Source organism: Vicia villosa, linkage group LG1 (genome assembly GCF_029867415.1).
Source record: "Vicia villosa cultivar HV-30 ecotype Madison, WI linkage group LG1, Vvil1.0, whole genome shotgun sequence".
In the NCBI taxonomy this organism is placed as follows: Eukaryota; Viridiplantae; Streptophyta; class Magnoliopsida; order Fabales; family Fabaceae; genus Vicia; species Vicia villosa.
In genome coordinates, this window is record NC_081180.1 from 237994127 (window position 1) to 238001240 (window position 7114).

Genomic DNA, 7114 nt, shown 5'->3' on the forward strand with positions numbered 1-7114 from the left:
TACACATAACACGAAAGGCAAGAGCTTCAGGGCTAGCATGCTGAAGATTGCAGTGGCGGAAACTGTCCATGGAATATGGAAGTTTCGAAATGAGTATACCTTTGGCTTAAATACTAATAAAGATACTACTACTATTGTTCATAAGATCATAGATTCTATAGTCTTTAGAGGTTGGCTCAAAGATAAATTTAGGAAAAAATTAGCTTTACTCATGATGTAACTAGTCCATAGAGTTGTTTGTGGTTGTACTTGTACAGTTACTTTTGAAATAATATATAATCTTTTATTTCAATAATAATAATAATAATAATAATAATAATAATAATAATAATAGTAATAATAATAATAATAATAATAAAATAATAATAATAAAAATAATAATAATAATAATAATAATAATAATAATAATAATAATAATAAAATTAAAGAATAAATATGAAATTTAATTATATTTAAGTGTCTAATATGGACATGAAATGAAGATAAGAAAAAATATTTCAATCTAAATTAAACTAAACGTATTCAATAGATATTATAGAATAATGACTCCTAAGCACACATATTTGATCTAATATTGTAAAGTGGCAAAGTATTAGCTAAAAAACCAAAACATAATATATTTTTTTAAATATCCCAATACACCTCTTATATTCCTAGTCACTTGGCGAAATTCCAATTATGCCTTATGATTCGATAAGTACACATTCGAAAGCACTTTGTTTTAAAAAAAAGTTTTTTCCGTAAGTACATATAGGGAAGTGTTATTAACATGCTGAAAAAATTCAAAATATTTCAGTTCAGTAAATCTTCCGTAAGTGTATCTACGGAACGTGTAAAAAACAGAGTGTTCCGTAGATGTACCTACGGAACCTTCTGTTATATTTTAAACCAGTGTTATTTTAATCCAAAACTCAAATATTTTTAACATCAAAATATAGTATATCAAAGTAGTGTAATGTAAAGACAATGATATATAGTACACAAAAATAATACGTCGTATAAATTATCCAAATAGTATCATACATAAAAAAATACATAAATGTAATCAAAATACAGACACCAATAAAATCACATGCATTACTACTGTGTGTGCTGAACAATATCCTCCTTCTCTACCCTGCCTCTGGCCCGGCCTCTGCGTCCACGTCCTTTGTTGGCTACTCTGTCTCTACGTCAAGTGCCCCACCTGTCCTGGCACGATGTCGACGATACAAAAATGTCCCATCTGTCACCCTAATGATATCATCCAATACACGTCTGTGACCATATCCCTCAGGGAAGAAACCATCGACAATGCCTGCATGCGCTATGTCAAGTATCTCACGACAACGAGGAAGAACATCTCAGTGTGGTCCAAGTGAGACTGATGAGTCTGCAAGATCTCCTCATAGGATGGTCTGGGCGGTGATTCCGGTGCAGTGGGGAGCGTGTATGGATGTGACATCGTGAAGTACTAAGTGATGTATCCGTTTTTGCAGCTCCAGTCTCTCTCTGATTTGGTCGCCCGAGCCTCGTTAGGAACCATGTGATGCTCCCAGTTTGCAAAGACCTCATCTATCTGCCGACGAATCAATAAGATAGGAGCGGAGACAAGAGGGTCGTGAGGTATCGTCTGACAGTACCTAAACTGCCGCATGACGCGTTCCGGAAGATAACGAGCAGTGGTGGTCAAACTGGCAGCCAACCATCCTTAATATAGGGCAACGTCATCCCACGCAACCACCTCACGGTAAGTAGCATAGCGGTTGTATCAGATGTCCTCTGCAGCCATGCGGTCAAGAGCGTGCATGTAAGGCTCCGACACCTGGTTCCCCTTTAGGGGAATGAAGGAACTAGCACGCGGCATGGCCTCAGTGTAGCCATGCACCTCTCCCCAGCCAATGATCATGGGGAAGTGCTGTAATATCCAACCCTGAAAAAACACGGGGATCAAATATTATCACAAATATATAATGAAAAACTTTGAGAAAAAGTAGAATGATATAAGATTGTTACCATTAAGAAGGCACAACTGCTACCACAATCTTTGCTTTCCATAGGTATCCCTCTCCGAATCTATGATAGTTATACGTCAGTGTAGTCGCTCCCCAGTTGTACTCATGGATACGTGCGGTATTCGATAAGTACCTCAGGTAAACGACGTCTGTGTACGAGGAGCTGGTGTCCACGAACAGCTGAGTGCCTAACAAAAATAAGAAGTAACACCTCATCACCCGCTGCCTGTGTATGTCCTCTTCTACTGGGTCACCAACAGCCTGCTGTGATGCAAAGAGCTCAGCCTCGTATTGCCGCGCTAAGAAGGAAAATCTCACGTGCGCGCCGCGAGTCCTCTCCACCTCCTTAAGCGCGTCCTCAGGATCAGCACCGAGCTCACCAATAAGAACCTCCACCGCTTACTCCTTAGCCAACCTACTATGACCAAGAAGGGTTCCCCTAATAGGTGGATGTAAGTTTAAGAGTGCGCCTAAGAGGGGGGGTGAATTAGGACTTTGAAAATTTATCCGGTTTTATGAGAATGCTTGTACTTATTTTTCTGGTTAAGTGTTTGAAGGTTCTTGAATAGTTCTTTTCTTTTCTTGATAATAGTGATGGAAGCGGTAAAATGCGGAAAAGTAAAGAACACAACGATATATACTGGTTCCCCTCACAATCCGAGAGTACTCCAGTCCCCTTTCAAACACGAAAGAGATTTTACTATTGTTAGATCTTTGTACAAGCCTATACTAAGACTCCTCCTACAATCTTCTAACAAAACCACCAAGAACAATCCTCTTGGATTTCAATAAGTCCTTAAGAGAACACCCTCCCTAAGGATACCTCTTGTTTCCAAAACTATGGACAACAAGGTTACAACTACCAAGAACAATCCTCTTGGATTTACCAACTTGATTATGAGAACAATCCTCTCACTAATCAACAACCCTTACTTCCAACAATCTTGGATAGCAAGTCAATAATAACAAAATATATTTTGAGTAGAAGTTTTGATACAATGAATCAATCACTTGATTGATCTTCCCTTTCAAGTAAACAAATCTTTTAATGTAACACAAGTGTTTATGAATGATATGAAATGTTTCTTTGCAATATTAAAAGAAAATATATGCAAGAGGTTTCAATGAAATTTGAAGTATATGACACTTGGTGTTTATATGAAGATTTCTTGATGTATAAGATTTGTATGAATTTTTGAATGAAAGAGGTGATTTGATAAATCTGAAATTCTGTGTTTTATAGCCTCTAAAACACCCCTACAAAAGATCATAATCCATGGAAGGTTGCCAATACAAAGGGTGAAGAGGTATGACATAAAAGCTGTTGGAAAAAATATAATTTTTCAAACTGCGCACAGAGGAACCGGTTCCCAGAATATGGAACCCGGGTTCCCTAACCCAACGTTAAGAAGAAATTCAAATTTTGAACTGGGGAACCGGTTCCCAAAAACTGGAACTCGGTTCCTGACTCTTTTAGCGCAAAATAAAAGTTGGCAGAAGTCTTGGGGAACCGGTTCCTCCAATTTGGAACCCGGTTCCTAAGAATGAAAAACTCAAAAAACTTTATGGAAAGGTTTGAAATGATTCTAGGATGTATGTAAGATTTATAGATGATGTATATATCTTTGAAAACACTTGTTATGCATTAATAGACTTGCTTTGCCATAAATCTTAATACCTTAGATCAACCAAGCTTGAAATCATTGAGAGAATCTTGAATCTTGATTCTTTTTTTAAAATACTTGATCCATTGCTTATTTGATCTTTTTGCTCATCCTTTATTGATGCATACTTATGATAGTTGTCTTCATCAAAACATAGTGTTGTAGAAGCTTGCCTTCACATTCTCCCCCTTTTTTGATGATGACAACATTTGAAATATGAAGTGTAATGCTCTTATGTGAATGCTCCCCCTAAATTTGATAACTCCCCCTTGATCAAAGCTCTCCCTTGATTTAGAGTGAATTTTACTTCTTTGTGGCTGCAAATGTTAGAGACAAGCAAGCATACACATATACACAAATATCTTCTCCCCCTTTGTCATTATCAAAAAGGATGGGAAAAAGATAAATTATTGAAAATAAAATATGAAAAATATTACTTCTTTACCTATGAGTTTTACCTCATGAGTGGCTTCATCAAATATTCATCCTTAATGAACTTGAAGCAATTGTCACAAAGTTGGATTTTTCTAAGAAGATTTTGCTTTAGTCCTTCAACATAAAGTATATCTTCAATGGATGTGAAAGTTAGTACTTACACTTTGTCTTTACCAAGAATTCTTCCTTTAAGGTATTCCCCATATTTGAAATAACTCTTGGATTTTAGAACTGGATTTGAAAGTTAGTATATGTCTCCCATCAAATGCTTAGAACCACCACTTGATAAAAACACCATAGATTGTAAGTGGTCCTCAAGCAAACCTACAAAACAAATTAAGTTTGATTTGGTACCCAATGTGCTTTGGGTCCATCATAGTTAGTTCCTTTCTTCACCCATACATAATGTCCACTAGGAACACTAAAGTTCCTTACATAACAAGCATTGGGTGTGTGACCAATAATACCACAACAAAAACAAGTAGGTTCAAAGTTATTTCTATATCTAGGAACATATGGTTTCTTTTTAGGAAACCTTTTAGGATGATGATGAACCTTTTGTGCTTTATCCAATTTGTTGATTTGTTCACTTGCCTTCACAAAGATAGTTTTACTAGTACTTGGTTTAGACTTTGCATATCCAAGACCACTTTTATCATTAAGGAATCTTTGTTGCCTAAGGACACCTTCCAACCCAATTTGTCCTTTTTCATACCTTTCAAGGACTCTCTTTATTTGAACAATTTGAAAAGAAAGTGATTCACAATTCTTGCATGCAACACTATCTTCTTGAACACTAATCATTTTTTCTTTGTCATCTTTTTCTTCTATTATCTTAACCTTCTCTTCTAAAGATGATATTATTTTCTTTTGAGATGAGATAGTTTTATAGAGAATTTTGCACTCATTTAACAATTCATTTATAGCATCTTGAACATCATTATCAAAAAGAGAAAATTCATTACTAACCTCATTGTCTTCATCATCAGAATGGTGTGTTGCTACCAATGCAAGATTCACATGTTCTTCATCTGAAGATGAACTTATTTCATTGTCATCCCATGCTACATATGCTTTCTTTGATTTTTTATCTTTATTTTTCTTGAAGTATTTGTCCTTCTTTACAAGTTTAGGGCATTCACTTTTGACATGTCCTCTTTCTCCACATTCGAAGCATTTAATCTTCCTTGTTGGTGCTTCCTCTTTAATGATCTCCTTTTTCTTTTCTTTTCTTAGAAATTTTTCAAACTTTTTGATAAACTCATTATCTTCTTCACTAGTGGATTCATCCTCTTGATTGCTATCATGATGCTTGACTCTTGTCTTCAAGGCAATATCTTTTGAATCTTTCATTTGAATTTCATGCGTTTCAAGTCTTCCGAGTTCTGTTTCATATTCTTGAAGTTTACCGAACAAGGTTGCGGAAGTCATCTTTGATAGATTCTTTTTCTCGGATATCGCCGTTACTTTCGGTTGCCATTCTCTTGTTAAAGATCTGAGCACCTTTAAATTTAGTTCTTCGGTAGGGAGAGTCTTACCGAGTGCCTTCAAGTGATTTGTCAAATGAACGAATCGTTTTTGCAATTCGAGAATAGTTTCTCTGGGCTTCATTCTAAATAGTTCGTACTCTTGGCTTAAGGTATTCAATCTTGATCTTTTAACTTCAGCGGTACCTTCATGAGTTTCTACAAGAGTATCCCAAATTTCCTTTGATGTTGTACATGTTGATATTCGGAAGAATTCATCCATACTAAGAGCACCATGAAGAAGACTGATCGCCTTTTTGTCAGCAATAACTTTCCTTCTATCATCATCGTTCCATGAAACTTTAAGCTTTGTTGATTCAACACCATCGACGATAGTTGTAGGAACAAAGGGACCATTTTGGACTGCTTCCCATACTTCTTCTCCTTTTGCTTCTAAATGAGCCTTCATTTGGATTTTCCAAAAGTCAAAGTATTCACCACAAAATAATGGAGGCTTGTTGTTACTACCACCATCTCTAAAAACTGGATTCTGATTTGCGGAAGCCATTCTGGATCTTTAGGAACAAGTTACCTATAACTTGCTCTGATGCCAAATGTAAGTTTAAGAGTGCGCCTAAGAGGGGGGGTGAATTAGGACTTTGAAAATTTATCCGGTTTTATGAGAATGCTTGTACTTATTTTTCTGGTTAAGTGTTTGAAGGTTCTTGAATAGTTCTTTTCTTTTCTTGATAATAGTGATGGAAGCGGTAAAATGCGGAAAAGTAAAGAACACAACGATATATACTGGTTCCCCTCACAATCCGAGAGTACTCCAGTCCCCTTTCAAACACGAAAGAGATTTTACTATTGTTAGATCTTTGTACAAGCCTATACTAAGACTCCTCCTACAATCTTCTAACAAAACCACCAAGAACAATCCTCTTGGATTTCAATAAGTCCTTAAGAGAACACCCTCCCTAAGGATACCTCTTGTTTCCAAAACTATGGACAACAAGGTTACAACTACCAAGAACAATCCTCTTGGATTTACCAACTTGATTATGAGAACAATCCTCTCACTAATCAACAACCCTTACTTCCAACAATCTTGGATAGCAAGTCAATAATAACAAAATATATTTTGAGTAGAAGTTTTGATACAATGAATCAATCACTTGATTGATCTTCCCTTTCAAGTAAACAAATCTTTTAATGTAACACAAGTGTTTATGAATGATATGAAATGTTTCTTTGCAATATTAAAAGAAAATATATGCAAGAGGTTTCAATGAAATTTGAAGTATATGACACTTGGTGTTTATATGAAGATTTCTTGATGTATAAGATTTGTATGAATTTTTGAATGAAAGAGGTGATTTGATAAATCTGAAATTCTGTGTTTTATAGCCTCTAAAACACCCCTACAAAAGATCATAATCCATGGAAGGTTGCCAATACAAAGGGTGAAGAGGTATGACATAAAAGCTGTTGGAAAAAATATAATTTTTCAAACTGCGCACAGAGGAACCGGTTCCCAGAATATGGAACCCGGGTT